General features: G+C 39.5%; 1 long non-coding RNA gene across 1 annotated transcript; it reads right to left on the bottom strand.

Moving 5' to 3' along the window:
* Positions 1–904: 904 nt before the first annotated feature.
* On the bottom strand, positions 905–24,836 carry LOC131928775 (uncharacterized). The gene is made up of 3 exons (XR_009383837.1): positions 24,614–24,836; positions 6,846–7,140; positions 905–1,042 (listed from the first exon to the last, which is right to left on the bottom strand). It is a non-coding gene; the product is annotated as an uncharacterized LOC131928775 (long non-coding RNA).
* Between the last annotated feature and the right edge of the window lie 259 nt (positions 24,837–25,095).

Below are 25,095 nucleotides of genomic sequence, written 5' to 3'. Positions count from 1 at the left end.
TTCGGTTGCATCCAAAATCTTTCGAATTTATGATTCCCGATTTCCTACAAATTTTATTTTCCCATGTTGCATTGGGAGGCGATGCGCATGCGCCGGCGGGTGGACTGGGCGTCGAACCTGGAACAGTTGTCGATTGTTTTGTTTGGCATCAGAGGGACGACCAACAAAAGCCCCTGGCCACTTTGATGACCAAATTCTGACTAGAAACATTAAAAATATTTGCCAGTTTGGGCGTTAAAATTTTTCATCTATTCAGACAGCGGGCACAAGGAAATAAACAAAAAAAAAATATCAATCGCAGAAGAAGAGAATAATAAAAAAAAAATTAATTGCTGGAGACTTGAAGCGGGGAATTTGATGAGAACGGGACTTTGTGCCGGCAGTGGGAGATCAATGTTTCTTTTCGGTTCTTTTTTTTTTTTTCGGGTCAAAGTTTTTATCCGCTTGTTACGGTTTAATACCTTCCCTGGATTTTATTCCGCGTTCCCTTTTTTTTTTCCTACACTCCTAAAAGCTGAGATATAAAATTTTGTGACCAATGAAATATTTGGCCTGGTATGATGGCTGGTCGCCTGGGCCAATGAAACGACGGCAGACAAAAGCAGGGAATTCTGGGGAGAAAAACAAGAGTTCTGGACGAGAGGATGTTTACAATGTTTCGTTTTTATGTCTTCGTGATTGGTCAAGCCGAGGCTGGTTCGGCAAGCTGGCTGAGGGCGGACGTCCAAGAAGTCCACTAGAAAATATGCACAAATTTTAAATTGTTCTTTCTTTAGATCTACGCTTTATTAAAATAATACTAAATCTACTAAACATTAGTAGTTTAATAAAATTATAGTTTGTGCACCAAAAAAAAAAAGGAAAAGAAAACAACACAATATGAATTTCAAAATTTTTAATCCAGACAATGCACATGAAAGCTGGGAGAATACAAAAGAAGGGCGCTGTATTTTTATGACTGTCCAGGACCCATTCTTGTTGTTTCCCTTTCATGTTCCTCATCATGGAGTGTGTGACGGTCTAAACACCGGATCAAAGAAATCTAGAGAAAAAAACAACTACTGTAAAATAAAAAGTTGAGGAAATATATAATTCGATAATAAATTCTTAAATTAAAAAAAACTAAAATACACATATTACAGCAAATCCCATATTGAAATACATTTTAGTAAGCTCATAATTTCAACTCTTATGATTTATTTGTCATCAGTATAGGCACTTTCGGAAAATATAGCAAACAATTCATAAAGACACAGAAAACATTTTCCGTAGGTTTGTTATATTCCGTTACTTTTTTTTTTTTAAATTAGCTGTTAAAATAATGTTAATTATAACTAGATTTAGGAAAGTCATAAAACAGCTGAGCACATAATATGGCCAGTCAACTGTGACTTAAGTCATGTTTGTGGACCTGGTTTTATAGAACACTTTTGGCTCAGGTGCCTCTGTCGAGTCAGCCCCCCCCCCTCACCCCTCACCAAAAATACACACCCAAGACCGTGCACAGTTAAGTGCAGCTTTCACCCATGGATGCCAGAAAAGACAAATTAGATTCAGATTAATTCAGATATTCTTGTGTCTGTAATGTTATTGATGGCGTGGTCGAATGGTAGCGCCATCACGTCTTGGCTCTATCACTAGTTAGTGCTTGACGCGAGTCTGAGAAAATATGGGTGGCTTGACTTGGGGGGGGGGGGGGGAAGTACCACGACATATACATAGGCTAAGGAGGGAGATTAACTCTACTTCAGCTACTTGTATAGAGATGTACCATATCACAAGGAATCGATATATATATATATATATATATATATATATATATATATATATATATATATATATATATATATATATACGTGTGTATGTATGTGTAGATGCAACAAGTACTCAAGCGTGGAGAGCTTCATCACGTACTTCCTGTTGTATGTAACTGGACCTACAAAGGCCCCGGGCCCATATCACGTGTGTGGGGGCCTTTCGTGGTGGCAACTCGACGGTGGTTGGAGTTAGGGCTAGGGTTAGATCTGCAGGCAAGGCGAGCGCATCTATCGCGCTTGCCGATCTCTCACCTTGTTGATTTATAGCCCTGCCCTCCCGGCAACAATGGACCCTGTCGTCTTCTAAATGCACCTCGCATATCGCGGCTTCAGGTTCCTAAATATGATAGGCTTATGCTGTAGTTGGGGTCGGTGTGTTAGAGAGAATATCCTCTGGTTTATGGGGAGTTTGTGGGAGGTAGGACTAGTACCTCAGTCCCCGTGGGTCCCGGGGATGGCTGGGGATTTGCAAGTTGGTGGGAAAGTCGTGGGGCCGGGGGTAGGTCGGGTGGAGACGAGGGGTGATCGTGTTTCTTAACGGGTCGGGTACGTGTTGCACGGGTGTAACGGATATACCCTAGGGGAGGAATGTGGATGTATGGGATATTACGGGATGAATGGGATAATAGGGGATATTATGTCACCTGGGATTAGAGTGTGTTGCAGAGCCCGGATATAAAGGAGTATTTTTTTTACAAAACAGAAAATATTGGACCCAACTCCTTCACTTAAATTTTGTTTCGATATTTAGTTAATTTTTTTTTCTGTTAGCACATATCGGGCAAAGGAGGATAAGTCTCTACAGTGTTTTACATTATTACAAGTGTATCGTTGTTCTTATGTGTCTTTCTTTTTGTAAAGTAAAAACTTCACGATAAGGTGATTGATTAGAGGCCTGGGTTATGTTGTTGGGTCTATGATGCATGGGTACAGGTACACCCAAATCTGTGTTGTTATGCACTTACGACAGTGTTAGTAATAGGCTAACATTTAACCCTGAATTTAGGTCGTGTATGTCAATCAGCTTATTGGATACGACCATTAGGATATATATATATATATATATATATATATATATATATATATATATATATATATATATATATATATATATATATATATATATATATATATATATATATAATATATAATATATATATATATATATATATATATATATATATATATATATATATATATATATATATATATATATATATATATATATATATATATATATATATATATATATATATATATATAATTTTTCTATTGACTAAATTTATCAAGAAGAGCATGAACACATCAAACCAAACCAATACCAAGATTGAAGGTTAACGTGGAGATCGACTTTTGCAGACAAGACTAACTGAGAATCTTCACCAAGTAGAACCCACTAAAACACAACTAATCAAACACATTCATCGTAAACCTAAACAAATTCCCGTGTATTTTTGACAGTGACTGACAGGTGGCAATTCACGACTGACCTCTTGGGGGTTCGGACATTCCCGGACCTTATCAAACTTTAATGACCGGCCTGCAAGACGGACCATAAACCCAGCAGGACAACAAACCTGGAACCGTCCCCTCGGACACGTTGACAGGGGCACAAGATGGAGAAACAGGTTCCAGAACTCGTCTAGGCCTAAGACATAAAAATATTGTGTCTGGATACTCTCCCTGTAATGATGGCACTCAGCCCGACTTTTGAATGCTAATACGAACTTTCTCTTCCAATATTCCCGGCAATAAAATATAATAAAAGAATTTGGAATGTATCCTCAAGTTATCCTATTTCTCCAATCCCTGATTGTATAGGGAAGGGTTGGATAAAATATGCACATGCGCAATAACTCTGATATAAAATGGCCGTCATATCACGTTCGCTGTATGAGAATCCTAATATTACGACCTGAAGCTGTAATATTACAGGGAGACAACTGCGCATGTATATCCAAAATGTAAAGCATAACTTTAATATGTATCTCACCCAACGGTGTAAAGACAAATACCAATCAACCACTGATTGAAACCCGCGTAAAATGATCCAACCACAAATTATTACCCACGCCTGCCAACCCACTTTCACAATCTCAATAAACAACATCCTACAACCTATCATTTTTTACAAACACTACATTCTAAACTTTACCACACTCATATACCAGTCACTATATTACGCAATTCCACAGTCAACACATCTCACCCAATTTTACGTTACCAACAGCTTAAACACCATCTACATCCATTACACCATAGCCTACCTACCATCGACATCACATACAACATGTTATCTCCCACGCATAAACCCATGCCCCTCCTAACAGCCACCTACTTATGATTTCACAATCCTAACCTCCAATCTATTTCCTCCGAACTCTACTCCTACATACCCTCCTATCCTAGTCTTAACAACAAGGGCACCCCTACACACCCATAACTACATTTTAAAAATCCCCTAAACTTAACTGCCACAACAAGAACACCCTTACATACACCCCCTTCCCACTCCCACAACATCCCTCACATCAAGATCACCCCTACATACACCCCCTTCTTATCTTCCACCACTAACCTAACCAGCCGTTAAACTGACCACCCTACATACCCCACCCCACAACCCCCTTAACTTACCCCTCTCACCAAGATCACCCCTACATACACCCCCTTCTTATCACCCACCAGTAACCTAACCAGCCGTTAAACTGACCACCCTACATACCCCACCCCCACAACCCCCTTAACTTACCCTCTCACCAAGATCACCACTCATTACTCCAAGAAACCTCGGATACTCCCAGCCCACCAATTTCTCCACGTTTCCCCTCAGCGAGCGGCTCTAAAAGCTTCACCCTAGATAAGGCCGCGGCTCGCAGATGTACCGGGGGGAGGGGGTCCCCGGGGGTCCCCCGGGGTCTGTACTCATTAGCCTGCTCAAAGAGGACTCGGCCACAAGCGGTCTTAAAACGGACATAAAACCGGACCGGACGCAGGAGAACACATGACGTGTAGCCGTGACCTCAACGGACATTCGCTATCGGGTCTCACATAGTACCCCCACCCCCACCCCTTGAATATCCCAAAATTTCATCCATTCCCAAGAAACATCTCTCAAAAATATTTGCATCCAACTCTCTCAAAGGTAAACTCTAGAATATTTAACACCCCGCTCCCGATTCAACCTCTACTTGTTGCCTTTGACTAATCTATTAAAATCTCACCCCCCACCCTTCATAACCCCCACCCCCCACTCTTCTACTACGTTTCCGATAGCCTCAATCTACAGACAAAGAGGTTTAGGAGCAGGCGCCAAGCACTTCGTGTTTGTCCAGAGTTTTAGTACCTATTCACCAGTCCTGCCTCACGCTCCGGCCATCACCCAGACGCCCCAGTCTGGGGGCGTCGTAAAAAGTCGGCACCGGGAGATTAGCATTAATGGGGGCGCGCACGTCTCTGCCCATCTCCCCGGGTTTAAAGCGGCATACACGACCCCACCGCCGGGGCGCCGGGGCTACGGCCAAGTGCTGACTTTTATACCGAGCCGCTGATGAAGAAATAAATTGGTATCACACACTCTTATTTCATCTTCGTAAACGATACTCTCTACAAGGGGACAGGGTAGGGGGGAATCTTAGACGAAAAAATTAACACAAGAAAAGATTCAGTGAAAAGGCAGGATTAACGGCTATAATCCATACAGAGATAAACCTCTCACTTTTACGTTGACGGTCAATCTTATAATGAAGATATTAAAAATTCCAAGTCTTTTATCTTGGGGATAGACAAGGGTAGATGGTTACCATTTATGAAATAGAAAAATTCGACACCTATATTGCGTATAAAATGTATAAATAATAACTTCTTAATTTTTTTTAAATATTTGTCTTAGTATTAACATATTTAAATCAGATAAAATTAAATTTTGAAGAAAATGTATGTTCTGTTTTAACGCTTTATCATCAGTCTAAAAAACTTTAATTCTAAGAATGATGTATACGGGAAAATAGACTATTTCGTATAATAGCCTGTACTTTCAACCCACGGAATCTATAAAGCTAATTATTTCATTTCATATACATAATCGTTCTAAAAATAGATACTTATTAATCAAAGTTTTAGTAAAAGTTTTGCCCTCTCATACATGTTGAAAACACAATCTTCAAACTGATCCTTATAAATCAAGTTTTAGTACAGATATTTTTAAAAACAGAATCTTCAAATTTAACTTTCTATTTGTGTAACACAAAGTAGGTTTCAACTTGGATGTGATTATAACTTTTCGTAGCTGAAGTAAAGTATTCATATTTGATTTTGCACTCCAAAATCAACCTAATTTATGTACATATACGATTAATTTAATTTATTTTGTTTTACATAACTTTTGAAAACTGAAACAATTTTAGAAATCTAAATCTTGTTAAGCAAGTAAGATGGTTAATTTGAATAAACTACTTCTACGATAATAATCACGCGATTTCTGAGAATTCTCTGTTTATCAACACCCACCCCCGTTCAACAGGCCACACCCCACACTACACACACCATCATACTTCACACAACACCACATCCCACACAAAATGCACACAATAAATATAACACCACTCTACGCAAACCACCACACTCCCCACACACTACACAAACCACCACATTCCCCACACACTACACAAACCACCACACTCCCCACACACTACACAAACCACCACACTCCCCACACACTACACAAACCACCACACTTCACACACCACCATACCCCCACACACTACACACACAACCACACCCCACACACTTCACACACACCCACAACCCACAAACACTACAAAAACTACCACACGTCACACGCCACTATACCCCCACACACTACACACACAACCACACCCCACACACATCACACACACACCCACAACCCACACACACTACACGCAGCACCACAATTCACACACCACCACACTACCACATCCAACCCACACTACACAACAACACACCCCCACACACAGCACACACCCACACCCCACACACACTACACACCTTGGTCCTAGATTTCAAAGAGAAAACCGCCGACAAGCCGCAGACTCAGGTGACGACAGGTGAAATCTCCAGGTAAGATCTCATCAAAGACGGCCACTTTCTTCCAGAACGTTCCTGTTTGTTTCAAATTTCACCGCGGGTCTGCCCGGCGCCAGCACCACCACATTGACACCACATCCCTGCCCGGCGCCACCCAGACCACAGCGACGCCCGACAACAGCAACACCGGAGAAAGCACCAGGATTTTCTCTGCTGGTCCGCATTGTGGAGTTTTTAACCTTGACGTCACGGTTACCTAAAATAAAAGAGATTACGTTTCAATTACTAATTCCACGTTAATTACATGATTTATTTTGTTTTAAAGACGATACGGTGCCATTAAACATGATACACAAAAATGGTAAACTCAGTTTTCACTAATCATGATACCTAACCCTAACCTATCTCAAGTCCTAATCCTTATCCAAGTTTTAAATACAATACTTAGCAAAATCTTAACAATTTTTTTTTTGGTGTGGATTTCAAGGAAATAAATAACATCTGAAATTAAGGACAACGTTAATTTAAACTTGACCTTAACTTTTAAAAAATATAACGGAAGTGACATTGTGCGAGACTATATTTGTTTGGTCAAATCTCGTGCTATGTTTTATATTATTTACATTCAGTTGTGTCCCCTTCATAATGCTTGTGTATGGTGTCCCCTCATAATGCTGATAGTTGTATTTTAATGTTCGATTTAAACTGTATCACTCTTTTGGTTAGTACGATGAACATAATTTGGAGATTTTTGTGATTACCCTAAACGCTGGAAGTATTACAACAATAAAATGTTTAACAAATATTTTGAAGATTTTAACCTACGCCCAGAAATTCGCCATACTTTTCTATCAATTTAATATCAGTCTAATGATGTAACTAAAAAGTGCAAATTGAAATATAAAATCCACACTCACTTCTATAACATTTCTTGTAACAAAACATAACACCTTTTTACCATTTCCCTTAACCAGATTTTCACCACCAATATAAAATACGTGAACTTTGTTTGCATAACAACAAATACAAATTGTGAACCATCGTAGTAGGATGATTTAAGTCTATGTAGAAAGTACAATGTAATCTGGTATTTGACCATGCCAATTTTCATTAAATTTTTATTCCAAATCTACTACATAGATTATGTACACAGTCAATGCATCAACAATCAGGTTTAAAAAAAAAATCAGCTAATTGTTTTTCTGGTGGGAGGGGGCAGAAAATGACCAGTAATCAATGAAGCAAAGGTGAATTAAGTTTTCCACAAAGATATATTAATATAAAAAAGTGAGCATAGAAAATTCTACTAGTTATATTCTACTACAAAACCACTTGATAAATTCGGAAACCATTTACATTTTTCTTCCTCTGTGGTTTGACCGGAAGGTGTCCAGTTATTTGATTCTAATTCGGACACGCCGTCAATACTTAACTCTTAACTCGCCTCTTCCCTTTCCCCATCCCCATTCCCGAGGTATAAAAGCCTTTCATCGGTCCTTGGTTCCTTGCGTTTTATCTTAGTTCGCATCCTTGGAACACCCCCCCCCCCCCACGGGTTTGGTATACCGGAAAACCTACCAACCTGCTACTAAACTGCTACGGGAATCACGCTAAACAGATGTGATGTACCCACACAGCTGACCGTCCCACACGGACACCTTATGGGCCTGGGTGACTTAAGGTGACCCTCCCACACAGGTGATGAGTGGGGCACCTTATGGGCCTGGGTGACTTAAGAAGGTGACCCTCCCACACAGGTGATGAGTGGGGCAATGGGCCTGGGTGACTTAAGGTGACCCTCCCACACAGGTGATGAGTGGGGCACCTTATGGGCCTTGGTGATTTAAGAAGGTGACCCTCCCACACAGGTGATGAGTGGGGCAATGGGCCTGGGTGACTTAAGGTGACCCTCCCACACAGGTGATGAGTGGGGCAATGGGCCTGGGTGACTTAAGGTGACCCTCCCACACAGGTGATGAGTGGGGCACCTTATGGGCCTGGGTGACTTAAGGTGACCCTCCCACACAGGTGATGAGTGGGGCACCTTATGGGCCTGGGTGACTTAAGGTGACCCTCCCACACAGGTGATGAGTGGGGCACCTTATGGGCCTGGGTGACTTAAGAAGGTGACCCTCCCACACAGGTGATGAGTGGGGCAATGGGCCTGGGTGACTTAAGGTGACCCTCCCACACAGGTGATGAGTGGGGCAATGGGCCTGGGTGACTTAAGGTGACCCTCCCACACAGGTGATGAGTGGGGCACCTTATGGGCCTGGGTGACTTAAGGTGACCCTCCCACACAGGTGATGAGTGGGGCACCTTATGGGCCTGGGTGACTTAAGGTGACCCTCCCACACAGGTGATGAGTGGGGCACCTTATGGGCCTGGGTGACTTAAGAAGGTGACCCTCCCACACAGGTGATGAGTGGGGCAATGGGCCTGGGTGACTTAAGGTGACCCTCCCACACAGGTGATGAGTGGGGCACCTTATGGGCCTGGGTGACTTAAGAAGGTGACCCTCCCACACAGGTGATGAGTGGGGCAATGGGCCTGGGTGACTTAAGGTGACCCTCCCACACAGGTGATGAGTGGGGCACCTTATGGGCCTTGGTGATTTAAGGCGACCCTCCCACACAGGTGATGAGTGAAGCACCTTATGGCCTGGGTGACTTAAGAAGGCGACCCTCCCACACAGGTGATGAGTGGGGCAATGGGCCTGGGTGACTTAAGGTGACCCTCCCACACAGGTGATGAGTGGGGCACCTTATGGACTGGGTGACTTAAGAAGGTGACCCTCCCTCACAGGTGATGAGTGGAGCAATGGACCTGGGTGATTTAAGGTGACCCTCCCACACAGGTGATGAGTGGGGCACCTTATGGCCTGGGTGACTTAAGAAGGTGACCCTCCCACACAGGTGATGAGTGGGGCACCTTATGGGCCTGGGTGACTTAAGGTGACCCTCCCACACAGGTGATGAGTGGGGCACCGTACGGTCCTGGGTGACTTAAGAAGGTGACCCTCCCACACAGGTGATGAGTGGGGCACCTTATGGACCTGGGTGACTTAAGAAGGTGACCCTCCCACACAGGTGATGAGTGGGGCACCTTATGGGCCTGGGTGACTTAAGAAGGTGACCCTCCCACACAGGTGATGAGTGGGGCACCTTATGGCCTGGGTGACTTAAGAAGGTGACCCTCCCACACAGGTGATGAGTGGGGCACCTTATGGGCCTGGGTGACTTAAGGTGACCCTCCCACACAGGTGATGAGTGGGGCACCGTACGGTCCTGGGTGACTTAAGAAGGTGACCCTCCCACACAGGTGATGAGTGGGGCACCTTATGGACCTGGGTGAACCAACTTAAGAACGCGTCCGTCCTACCCGCGGTTCTTAAATCAAAATTTTTTATGACCCGTTTACGGGTTCACGTCAAGGCTAGTTTTGCTTTGATAAAACCGAGCATTGGTTAAAGCCCTGACACACCCCCTAAGATGTCCGGACGGACAAAACGAAACGAAACCAGCGCCCACAAGGCCCACAATCCAAAGCAAAAAAACGGACACAAAAAGCCCGCCTTTTACCGCGGCTAAATAATAAGGACGGGATTTGATTGCTCTAAATTGAAGAGGAAAATAATTTCGTGTTGTCGCCCTTTGTAGGCCCGGGGTTAGGGACGCGAGGGTGGGGACAGGAAGCTACGGTTAATGAAAGGGTAGGGGACGGGGAGGGTTGGTTGGGTAGGGGGTAGGGTTAGGGCATGGGGCGCTGTAATAGTCTAGGGCCACCTCTATGACGCAAAACCAGCCAATTTTTTTTTTAAAACATTAATGAGCAGTCACTGTTCTCTTGAATTATACTGGCATACGACTAATGAGTTATGCAACTTATTCATTAATCGAAAACTACACTTGTAATTAAAGCATAATAAAGATAATTCATACGTGTATTAAAACTTTTCTCTCGAATTTATCGTTTTAATTTCAGCTTTATTTACCTATTGGAAAAACTACCGTAAGCAAGGAAGAAATACTCGGCTTAATGGAATAATTTCATTCAGTTTCTTCCAGGCATCTACTCCCCCCCCCCTCCCCCACCGAACGAAATAGAATTTATATAGAAAATATATACTTTTACTAGTGCCACCCCCTCCTTCCGGAAAATTTAGTCCGCCCCCCCCCCCCCCCCCCCCGCCTGAGATAAAGTCTGAAAGAAACACTGCGTTGATTGCTTGCAATAGAAACGACTGACTTATCAAGGTATGGTTAACTAAAGAAAAAATATTTTTTTACTGTTTGGGAAACGTGTACGGTGTGCTTCCGTCTCCACCCCCACCCCTCCCCCACCCCTCCCCCTTCCTCGGAAACAAGCAGCTCAACCGTTCATTGTATTTGACCTACTTTGACGTGATATATTGATGTAACCGAATACTGTTGATGTCGTCGATAGGTGTATGCTAAACAATATGTGTATGGTTGTGTGTCTCAATTTTCACGTATAGCAAGTTGGCTTAGAGAGTACACACAGGAAGAGTTCATTACAGTGGGGGGGGGGGGGGGGGGGTTCAATACGACAAGAGTTCTTTAAAACACCAAAATCCCCGTGTCCCCAAACAAACACACCCTCACTCAAGCGGTTCACACACACACCACACACCCTCACTCAAGTGGTTCACACACACACCACACACTCTCACTCAAGTGGTTCACACACACACCACCACACACCCTCACTCAACTGGTTCACTCGCACACCACACAACCTCACTCAAGTGGTTCACACAACACACCCTCACTCAAGTGGTTCACACTCACACACCACACACCCTGCGCCAAAACACCCTAAAACATCACAAATGTCATCATTGTCTATAAACACCATTACACACTAGACTATAATCATCAATTATGTCCATACACACACACACGTACGTTCAAACACACTCACAAGAATGTCCCTCACATAAGACCACTCACATACCCTCACACGGGAAGAGTAGTCCCTCCACCTATGTACAGAAGTACACGTTACACATCCTCACACATTAATATGCCTACCCCGACACACTACACATTTTTAAAATCCACCACACACTACACGATCCGAAAAAAATACACCTTACACACACTACACACACGTAAAACGACCCCCCCCCCCCCAAACCACCATAACTACTAAACCATCATAAAAAACCTCCACACACATACTGCACCCTCATAAACTCCCCCTCCTCCACACACACTGCACAATATAATAATACCCCACACACTACGCCCTCCCCCCCCCCCCCCCCCCCACACACACACATACACGTATACATGAGTTGTTTTACTCTATTGACTTTAAAGCCTGCACCTCTCGAAAGATGATTGGCTAGATACCACGTGGGTTTTAGACAACAGCTTGCCAGATTTTTCTCGCCGACTGTCGTCTGGTCATAGAGAGCCGTGTGCAGGGAAGCGTGACGCCATCGCACAACTGTGACGTTTGACTTGGGTTTATTGATTTCTGCAACATGATCGGACCGCCAGTTGGTATCAATTATGACTTTTGTACATCATAAAATCAAATTATGACTTTTGTACATCATAACAACAGATTATGACTTTTGTACATCATAACATCAAATTATGACTTTTGTACATCATAACATCAAATTATGACTTTTGTTTATCATAACATCAAATTATGACTTTGGTACATCATAACATCAAATTATGACTTTTGTACATCATAACATCAAATTATGACTTTTGTACATCATAACATCAAATTATGACTTTTGTACATCATAACATCAAATTATGACTTTTGTACATCATAACATCAAATTATGACTTTTGTACATCATACCACCAAATTTTGACTGTTGTACATCATCACATCAAATATTTTTTTAAAACTATTAACCCAAGACAAACCGAAACAATCTGAATCTCGTCAGATCAAAATCCGTCTAAAACTAAAAAAAATATTTAAAAATTTAAATAGTTAACCATACGTTTTCTTAACAAATAATTGAAAACGTTATATTTAATTTCACACATTATGCTATTTGTCATTATGTTAATATCAAATATGTCAAAAAAACTCAACAAAAGTATCCGAAAACCTCATACTAATGAAAGTAACGTAATAAAGGAGTGTTAATTGACTGTTAATAAACTATAAGTAAAAAGTAAGTAAAGTTCCCTTTCAAACCTGACGGTCTATGGGGCAAGTGAAGTAGAGTTCACTTGTTTCTGTGACCTCGTCATGTGAAGAGATAGTGTGGTCAGCACTATGCCCAGCCGCCTTTACTTTCCCTAACGTGAGTTTGGTACCCATTAGAGTTGGGTGGACTCAGGGACGCCCTACTGACTTGAACCCGGATTCGAACTCGAGACTTAGGGACTAGCTATAAGCTAAGCGAATTTGTCAATGACAGCGCTGACCGTATCCATGACCCAAACACAAAAATAAATTCTACCACAGCAGTAACCCTTTAATAATCGTATCTCTATAACTGGCATGACACTACGATGAGCAACCTAACACACCCATTTTTGGCAGAGTCCATTGTCAGCCACTAATAGAGTCAATACTCCATTGTTATTATATTAACTTTATTATGATATTACTTTCTGTGGATAATGTGGTCGGATGGTAGAGTCTACGACTGTCAACCCCAACCAAATCTAGAGTTCGGATCCCATCCGCCATTGTCCAATCAGCTTTGATTGGTTTCCTGAACAGCTTAATAGAATCTAAGCGACATAACATTGTACTGACCACACATTCTCTAGATATGGCGAGATTATTGAAACAAGTAAACTCTACTTCCTCTGCCCCATGTGTCTTTGGCACGAACAGGAAGAGATGATTCATATGTTTTACATATAATCATCATACACATCAACATACACATCAACATACACATCAACATACACATCAACATACACATCAACATACACATCATCATACACATCAACATACACATCAACATACACATCATCATACACATCATCATACACATCATCATACACATCAACATACACATCAACATACACATCATCATACACATCATCATACACATCAACATACACATCATCATACACATCAACATGTTTATCACCCCACACACCACCCTAATACTAATACCCCACAATGACGTACTCTCTTAGGAGAAAAAGTTAGTGTGCAATGTGAATTTTGTGAGCACAGTGTTCTAAAAGTCTTTTACAAGGATATATGTATTTTACTAAATAACTGCACTGCCGCGCAATCGCACAGCTTAGAGAAAACATGGCCTCCCTACCCTCCCCTTATCCGTCGTATTTTAACAATTCAACCAATACTGTTACATCTCTCCAACAATACTCTCACCCTCCCCAAAATATATTTTCAATCATTCAACTCCCCAACCCGCCACAATTATTTATCAACCGAGAAAAAAAAACATTAAAACACCCCACCGCCGCCCCAATACAGCATCGGTCTCAAATCCTACCGATTCCATCATCTCCGCCTATATCGCCTGTCATCCTAACGCCACGCCCCTCTAAACTCTAAACACACCCCCAAGACACGCCCATTATACACCACCAGTCTCCCTCTGCAGATCATTGCATTGTCTTAAACCCAACCATATATACATTAATTACACATTAATTACACATTAATTACACATTAATTACAGTTTAATTGTCTAATAATTGACTGGGATTATCTTCTGTCTCAGAGTAACCCTACATACCAAACCCTTTGAACAAGTTTTAAAGGCTAATCCTTTAATCTGATCAGGCTGTATCGTTAGAGTGGATTATATTGTATAATCTTCTCGTATTTTATTAACTCTTTAAACTATGTAATAGTATTTAAATAATAATCATTAAAAAAGTTTTAAAAAACCCACGTTTTCTGATTGAACTAAAAAGTAGAAAATAAATACTATACATCACAATAATGCAAGCGATCACTCTACTATAAGCGATGAAAAACGTGGGGCGCCGAAGTAAAAGTTATATTACTTTTGATTAGATAATACTATTGACTTTTATTAGGGAGCTTGTAGAGAGTCGACAGTATTAGAAACTGTAAGAAAATCACGGCACCCCACGTTTTTGATCGCTTATAGTAGAGTGATCGCTTGCATTATTGTGATGTATAGTATTTATTTTCTACTTTTTAGTTCAATCAGAAAACGTGGGTTTTTTAAAACTTTTTTAATGATTATTATTTTCTACTTTTTAGTCTTTGTCTGTTTGTTTGCATTAAAATCTTGCTATCGATTTTATCTTTTCACTTTTTTTGGGTAAACGAAGACAACTCGTAAAAAGACAACTCGTAAAAAGACAACTCGTAAAAAGACAACTCGTAAAAAACACGTTGTTTGAATACGTTACTGACTAGAACACATAGATTTGAACCCGTGTCGAGTGGGATAGCAATCGTGTGCCCAACCACTCGACCATATCGTCTCCCCCAAACTGGACTACCTCCTGTAAGTTTAAACTCGGTTCAAGCTAAATTCTCTGCCCCTAAGCCTGTGGCGACATGTGATCGTTCGCTTCACTGCGCGCGAGGTACGCGTCGCTGGTTTTTTTTCTAATGGCTAGCAGAGGAGAATTATATATATAGATTATATAGCGGTCTAAAATGCTCAATAAAATGTTTCCATTGATCAATTTAGTAATAATAACAATTGAATATTCAATGGTCATCCAAAAGAAAGCTTCCCTGAAAATTTCAGCGCGCTAGCTATCTGGGAAGTGCCAGAAATTTCGATCGCAAGATTTGATTGGAAAGACAAACAAACAGAGAAAGCAAGTTAAAGAAAACGTGGGAAAATATTTTTGCTGACTATATCGGCAAGCTGTGTTAAGTTTGTTCAGTTTTTGTCTTTCGCTCAGGTTAAGCTTAATAAGTTGCATTTTGTTCTGGCATAACTTTCTGTCAAATTTAGCTGGTATTGCCACATTGGCAAGAGTAAAATCGAGATGCCGATTTATTTCTTCAAATCTAATTTTTAAAAGTTGCTGGAAATAGCATCGATTGTACGGAGGTCTCTAGTATACAACAGGACATTTTAGGGCATTAATATGTACACACACGTCAAAGGCTATTTAAGGATCAAATAGGACAATCACAGATGCAATACGTGTCACAGGACATTTAAGGACCATATAGGACAACCACAGTGCACATACATGTGTTAGCTTTGCTAGAGCAACGACAAAACTCACAAAATATCAAATGGCAATTTACTACTACCTAATTAACTACTGTGTAAGAAATACACATTTTTTACTAGAATTTCCCTTCATTGACCGCTGTCTAGAGCAACATTAACTATTCGATAGCTGACATTTTAGAGTAATTCACTTCAAGTATTTTGCAAATAAATATAGTAAATAAACACTAGCAAAATGATATCAGTTGTTTATGTAGACTGTTTTATATGACTGTGTTGTCTAAATGAATAAATGGATTGGAGTCTGACTTTGTTCTATCAATAAAAACAAATTCGTTGTTAAAATGATTAATGTTTCTGCAATAAGTTTAAAAACTAGTCTTACAAATATATGCATAAGAAAATATATACAAATATTTATTAAAAATTCTTATTCAAACAAATTACATTTTAAAACATATTTTTTTATATTAAGAACAGACAAATATTATGTCGCCTTTACAAATGTTTTAGTAAGAAGACATTTAACGTATTGATATTTGTTAAAAAGCAAATACTTGAATACACCTTCAGCCAGTGGCATAGCGAGGTCGGGTGTCACCCGGTGCGGCACTTAATGGTGTCACCCCCCCCCCCCCCAGAGGCGTAGCGACCCGTCCCGGGGACAAACTTTTAAATCTTTGATTTGCACCCCCACCCCTTAAACTTTCGATTTGCACCCCCCTCTCAAGTTTTCTATTTGCAACACCCGCCCCCCCCCTCCCCCCATCCTCAAACTTTCGATTTGCACACCCCTCAACTTTTTCTCCATATTTTGTTATTTTTGCCTTGGTGTCACCCCCCTAAATAGTGTCACCCGGTGCGGTCCGCACCCCCCGCCCCCCCCCCCCCTCGCTATGCCCCTGCCTTCAGCGTTGTGCTCATATTATATTATGTAATTCAAATAATCCGATTCAATATAATCTACGCACAAATATCCACAACCAACATAATCCACCGTCAACTATCAACAATCAACATAATCCCCAGCCAACATAATCCACCGTCATGATAATCTTCAGTCACGATAATCCATAGTGAAGATTAAGTCACCATAATCCCCAACCCATCGACCCAAGTATCGATCCCCGTAAAACCTGATCACTGGATCTCTCGTCTAGACTATTTTAGCCATCAACCACTGGGGCGTGACCAGACGGGGGGGGGGGGGGGGAGTTAACGGCCTTAAAATGACCTGAATTATCCATCCTATTGATCGGTAACCTACCCATCAGTCGAAGCTTTGTTTAGAAGTTACAACAAATAGTTACAAAAATTATTTTGTTTTAAAGAATACACTACATAGAACTAATGCTAGCAGTGCTCAAAGGACAACAGTCGGTAATTTTTGTAAGCAATGTAGGTTTGAAATTATTGTATGATTGTTTTAAAGCTATGTTGGTTGGGCATTTTTTCTATAAATTGTTTTTTAAAGATAAGGTGGTTGGAAAATGTGCTATGATTTTTTTAAAGCTATGTAGTGTAGAAGATTTTCTACATTTTTTTAAACAATGTAGAGTGAACAGTTCTCTATGATTTTTAAAAAGCTGCGTAGGTTGTAAATATACGTTCTAAGCTATATAAGGTTGACAGTTTTCTATAATTTTTTAAAAAGTTCTGGCGATAGGACACTAACCAATGCTTATAGATCTAGTCAGCGGATTAATCTGGCTTAAGTCATAGACCACCAAGCAAACTAAGAGCAGCCCAAGTTACTGATACTACTAACAATATCTTAATACCACGAAGGTGACACGTCCCTGCCTAGTGCATACAGCTAGATTTACCCACATAAGGGCGTCTACCAACAATTCGGGTACAAATCGTGTATTGGGGGAGGGGGGGTGTTTGGACTTAAAGTGAAGATGTGTAAGAAATAAAAAACACTTAAGTCAGTGCATTGAAAACTAGACACTTTGTAATGAATTTTTTGGACTCCATTTCGGTTTATTACAGATTAAAAAGCAAATAAAAACTGATTAATATACCTAAATTTGACCCGGATTTGTTCAAATCGTCAGTGTATAATAATAATTATATCTGTTAAAAACATTGTAATATATGGGTTAGGTGTGCCTGAGGGGTATGTAGAGGTGGAGGGTATGTGCGACAGGAATTATAAATCGGCCAAAACATGATGTCATTTATGTATGACCTCAAACCACAAACTTCTCACTAAATGACAATTGATACACATATGAAGCTAAGCTTAAAGGTGTTATTATAAAGCGGCCAGATTAAACCTTTAAAAATATAGCCAATAATTCTAAATAAATCAAATTATCAACAGTAACTTGAGCTTGACTTGCATTTTTCATAGTTTGTATATTTAGCTACTTTTTTTTTACCTTAAATCCTGCTAAGTTGCATCAGCCGGCAAATAACTGCAAAACATAGTACACTCTCACACCTAACAGTTCAAAGGAAGATGAAGTAGAGGACTTGTTATACTGTCCACAACGGAAGAAAAGATACTGTGTGGTCAGCACTATGTCAAGCAGCCTTTACTTTAACGAGACACAGATACCCAACAAAGCTGGGTGGATTTGTGGAGGTTCTACGGATTTGAATACCGATTTGAACTTGAGACTTTCAGGTTAGCAGTCGTAGGCTCTACCATTCGACCTCTTCATTCCACTATGATTACGAGAATATCTCAAAATTTCAGACTTACTAAATACTAAAACCACGAATAAGAGCCGGTATCTGGTTGCTAGGTAACCCCCAAAATTTCCGATCAGACAAAGCCATTTTCCGATGACGTGGCAGTTGCTGTTTACGACCTGCCACACTACGTCATCACCATGCACGTGAGTAGACTTGAGCACGGTCCGCGCGTGGCCCAATCAACCTGTCTCGTCCATCACTGGTCAGATCGGCCGCTCCGATTTCGCTGCGGATTTTTATTTCCGTCGTGGTCATCCCGGAGCCAGCCGTGAATGAGGCACCACCTGACCTTGTCAGTTTCAACTTCCGGTATGCGCGCCATCTGGCGATGACCGAGGGAGGGGGAGACATAAAGTGGAAAGTTCTGGAGATCTCCAGGGGTAGATTGGGGAGTGGATCAGTGGATGAGGTCATGATTTTGGGATATATGATAGGATAACATCTGACCAGGTTGACAGATTTGGGATTGGGCAAGGGCAGGATAATATATGCAGCGGACAAGGATTTTGGGATTAGACAAAGTATTATCTGAAATGGTCAGCGATGCTTGGATATGAAACAATAATATTTGAAGCATCTAAGGGTTTTGCGATAGGGAAGAATAATACGTATGAAGCGGTCTGGGAATTGAGAATAGGAAAGAATAATATATGAAACTATCAAGGATTTTCGGACAGATTGCGTTTAAAGATCTAGCTTGGTCAAGAACCTTCAATATAAAACAAACCATAATCCTGAAATTTCATAATTCGGACTCTTTAATAAACTGACCACGATACACCAGAGGTATCATATCTTTTGGTTGACATATGAATGACCATGAGTCTCTACATTAAAAAGCGCTTTTCGTGTACCTTTTTACTTTCTCGTATATAGAGTATAGAGGAAGTATTGTAATCGTGCACAAAAATCACATGAAATTATGACAGTTGTCATCGTTTTACACCTTAGTGCTTCATCATACACGGAGTATAGAGGACTTATTTTAATCGGGAAAAAATAATAAATGCAGATTTATCAAAATTTCGGCGTTTTATGCGTAATCGAGTCGTAAAAACTGAGCTTTGCAATGTCTGTGTGTGTATGTGTGTATGTGTGTGTGTCTGTGTACACGATAACTTGAGTACCGTTAGAGCTAGTTTGGTAACATGACGATATTTTTCTTTTAATTTAAAATTTATATTAATTGAAAATGCTTAGAGAGAAGTAAATAATACAAAAACCATAAAAATAAAAATAGTATTCAACTAATTGTATATTGTAGACGTAAATATATATTTTAAAAATGAAAAACCCTTTTTTAAAGATACCTGAGAGATTTTTGTGTGTGACTATTTGTGGTTTAAATGATGTTTTTTTTTCCCAATTGGGTGAATCGATGAACAACAGAAACAGCTACATTAGGGAAACAAACCACAGACACGACGACAAATGTAGGAGAAACCAAACCAGAGGCCATTAATTAAAACTTGCCGGCCAGCGACTTTAAAATGAACGATTTGCGCACCAATTACGCTTCAACAAAACGCACCAACTTTCTCATTAAGCCGCCCTAAAGTACCAGGGCCGGGACCACCATCGCATTACACGTCCCGCATCTAGTGATAGCCACGAAGGTCGAACGCCGTACGACAACTCCAATTTTATTATAGAATGGCTCAATTTGAGTCCGCGGTCGACTCAATTATTGAGCAGCACTAACAGCGCCGGTGTAGCTAACATAACGCTGCGTACGCCCAAGAGGTTACCTCTATCATTAGTCGCTTTTTGGGCGCCATGATGGGTCAAACCGGAAGGGAGGGCCATTGAAAAAAAAAAAAAAAAAAAAAAATAAGGTAATGTTTTACAAAGCTACTAGTTAAAATTGTGGTAAACGGGATTTGGTAATTTAAAACGGAAGTAGAAAATGATCAAAATGGACGCTATAATTGAGAGTAATGTTGCGGAAGGAAGACAAAGAGAAGATAATTGAAAGTCAAGTCATGTGATTTTACGGGTGTTGTCCCTTAGTTGAAGAAAGTGCATTCACGCATGCGGGTCTTCTGTTTTCCTATTTTGGAAATAACCAACGGAATATGAAGAGCTTAACTCATTTATAAACTCAGTCAGGAAAAACAGAGACGGTACTTCACTGACAAAAATACTTCACCTACGTCATACAAATTTCAGCTTTTTTCCGCGCATGGGCAACGCGAAAGATACTACTTCAATGCGGGCATTTGCCATGAAATCAACGCTAAAACGCTAAGGGTTGTTTATTGCTGCTAGAAACATTACGCCCATGAATAGAACAGCTTCCAGTGTTAACTAAATTCCTCGGGTTTCTAAGTAAAGTAATCATGCATAAAAAAAGTCTTTTCACAAGGTTTTATTTAACTAATTTTTGTTAATGTTAAAATGAATGTTTAGATTTTAAAATTGTAGCTTTTCCCCCAAATCCTAACTCGTTGCTCAAATCAGGCGTGCATTATTTAAGCTTTTACTTAGGTGCAAGGCATATTTGTCTGTTGATGGGTTTGTGGTCAAATATTTTAACCCAGCTCTACAATCACAATTTCGTTAAAGTTTTCCAAATTAATTAGCTTCTAGTGTAAATGCAAGAATATCCAATTTAAAACTAATTACATATTAAATATGACATTACAGATCAAAAGATTCTAGATTCACATAATGAGAGTCGAGATACAGGATCAAGTACTTGTGATCGATTATGTGATTAACATGAGTTGTATTCACAAATCATGGTACACCTCAGAACAGAACACCCACGACAATAGGGCTGTGGAGTAGGTCACTAACCAGTTCTACGGCTCAATAAAACCTGCATGAGCCATAGAACTGGTTGGTGACCTACTTACCAGCCCTATACGCAGCAAATAATTATATGTGAGAGTCAAGATAGCAAGCTACTGATCTAGTTTCAACGAAAAGAATTTCAACTTAATTTTAAAATGACGGAATTGAAAAAAATAAAGCGCTAATTTAAAAAAAAACAAAAAAACAATGTAATATCAACTTACTATTTTGACACTCTAAATTCGTAATTTCTAAACGATAAACAAATGAGAAAAAAATCGTTTATATTTAACATTTGTCGCCGGAATTTTTCAATATTTCAGGAACGAAAATGTTTTCCTATTTTTATTTATTTTCTTACTTTCAGTGCATTTGAGAGCTTATTGAAAGGACGGTAGAGCGCTAGACGGCTAACCTGAAGGTCCCGAGTTCGAATCCGGGTTCAGTCAGTCGATCCTAACTATGAGGGAAAGTAAAGGCGGAAGAACATAGTGCTGACCACACTGTCCTTTCTAATGAAGTGTCACAGCAGCAGGTGAACTTTATCTCACCTGCCACTTCTAAACGCATATTATTATAAAGGGTTTTAACTATTGATTTCTAGATCATTCGGATACTCACTTTCGGAATAAGACAATTGATGATTCAATAACAATGTATTTTTTAAAAAAAAGCAAATAGTCCAGTAGAAATGTGGGTGTTTGTGTGTGAGAGAGTGGGGATGTGGGGGGTTTAGGTGTGTGGCATGGTATGAATTGGCATGTAGGTGGAGCAGAGTGTCTGTGGTTAATTAATGAACCAGCAGTGTGCTTTGTCAGTTTGAAAATAATGTCCTTTTAACTGACGATTGTACCCAAGTGTCAGTAAACAGATTACTAATAACAAAACAAATGTTTACACCAAAATTTAAAAACATAAAACGTTGTTTGTAAACATATTTCTCGACTAATTGTTCATACCGCGGATCTAAAAATTATTTTAAATCTTTCAAATCCCAATTTTCTATATTGCCGATGTTTTATTCTTAAGGCTGTGTTTGATGTAGCCAGAAATAATCGGTGAGTTAAATGCTGATCTTAATGAATCATTGTTTAAACAGTGTTTGTTTATCTCCAAACACACCTTGAAAAAACATCAATAAGGTATTAGTTACATTTCTCACAATAGTTTCTACTGAGAACTTCAATAAGATTTGTGTACACAGGCTAGTATATTAATTGCAATTCTAATTTTTTTTTCAGAAATAATGAAAGTTTTGCAAAGATAGAAAAAATTAACTTTTTAAAATAAGGCGGCCTAATTTGAAACATTATTTCAACTACTCTAATTAAACACTATATCCAACTTTCTAACTACATGTATCCAAGTCTTCGATTTTCTAATTTCGTTTTAACATTATCCTCCTTTCTGATTACTAAATTCATGGCATAAAATATTGAGGGTTTAAACAGCGCTAAAACAGCTGCCAAGTGAGATGGGTAGACTAGTTCCTTGAGTCAACTCTATTAATAGTATCTCACGATTCTCGAATTTTACCAGCAGATACATCTACCAGTATCTACCATCAGATACATCTACCAGTATCTACCATCAGATACATCTGTCAGTATCTACCAACAGATACATCTGCCATTATCTACCAGCAGATATAAGTATTACCAGTGGTGGTTAGTCTTGGCCCAACCGCAACACACCTTATCACTAGTACAGGAAGTGTAATACAAATAACTCATACACGGAATTGTTACAAAAATTAGGAATCTTCATAAAAAATAAGTATGAACAGGAGATGAACAAAAAATACACACGGAAGTAAAACAACAACAAAAAAAAAGAATAAAAAAAGAATAAAAAACCCATAACATTGGGAGTGGGGAAAGGGGAGAGTCGTTGGAGTAAAAACAGCTGATTGATTTTTTAAGTAATTTTTAGTCATTTTTCTCGGCACTCTGCTGTTAAAAGTAATTCTGATACAATGACATTTATCAACACTAAGACTTAATATTTTTTCTGATTAAAAAGGTACAATCATAAAAGTTATCATACGGACGTATTTAAGCCACACCATTATTTGGAAGGTATTTTATTATAGTTAAAAATGTTCTTCTTCGTGTTCTATCACAATCAGAAACACAACACAAAATAAACGAACTACATCAGCATGATGTAAACAATGACCCAGACTATAACAACTGTTTCATAACAAGCAAGATATAGGCCTAACGATTAAATACCAAACAACTACACAATCTTCAACAATTTCATTAAAAAATGTCATAACAAACATCATATAATAATTACATAACAAACATTGACACATTCTATAATAATTTGCAAACAAAAACACAATAACAGTTTCATAACAAAAAGTCTATTAAAATTTAATAGCGAACTATTATAACAAGTCTACATCAATAACATAACCAACTATGCTACAACACATCTAAATAAATCACAACAACATTAACATAACAAACAATACTACAACATATCTAAATCAACCACAACACCAACAATAACATAACAAATTATTCTACAACAAATTTAAATCAATAAAAACACCAACAATAACATAACAAACTATGCTACAACACATCCAAATCAACATCAACACCAACAATAACATAACAACTTATGCTACAACACATCTATATAAACCACAACACCAACAATAACATACCAGACTATGCTACAACACATCTAAATCAATCAAAGTAAAAACAATAACATAACAAATTATACTACAACACATCTAAATCAACATCAAAACCAACAATAACATAAGCTACAATACATCTGAATCAATCACAACACAAACTATGACATAACAAACTATGTTATAGCACATCTAAATCAACCACAACAATAACATAACACACTATGCTAAAACACATCTAAATCTACCACCACACCAATAATAACATAAGCTTTGCTACAACACTTCTAAATCAACCACAACACCAACAATGATAGAACATTTCGTCATTCAGTCAACCACCACCAACAGAACTCGAGCCCGTCTTTAACTAAATCATGAACCAAATCTAGATGTACTAACCTATGTGTGAAACATATCCCTTTCTTTTTCTCTCCACTTCTCCCAATCTCATTTAGAAAAACAAAATTAAATAAACAATGCAGTAGAGTTGAGCCAAGAGGAGATCCCCGGGTGTTTGGGGCGAGCCAGGACAGAGCCGAGCTTTTGTAGGCTCCTGTGTTGAGGTATAAAATTTTATGCAGAATTTATACCAAGGCGACGCCGAGTTAAGACGGACATATAAACACGGTTATTCTTGTTTTAGTGACGGTGCTACGGGTCTGGGCCGGACAATTAAAAACAGGAGAAGGTGATTGTCTGAGTTCTGTTGCCAAAAGGCTAGATAACTGGGGGGTAGGGGTGGGGGGAGGGGTCAATAGATTTGTAATTAAATTAGTATTAGTCTATCTGTATAATATATTCGTTAAGGTGTTTTCCGTGTTGAAGTATGTCTACAGTAATTAGATTAGCTGAAGTGACAACGTTATGAATGAAGAACGTTG

The sequence above is a fragment of the Physella acuta genome, unplaced genomic scaffold (genome assembly GCF_028476545.2).
Source record: "Physella acuta isolate Inbredline_101_S28 unplaced genomic scaffold, ASM2847654v3 ptg001545l, whole genome shotgun sequence".
Classification (NCBI taxonomy): domain Eukaryota; kingdom Metazoa; phylum Mollusca; class Gastropoda; family Physidae; genus Physella; species Physella acuta.
This window is presented reverse-complemented; position numbering and strand designations above follow the sequence as displayed.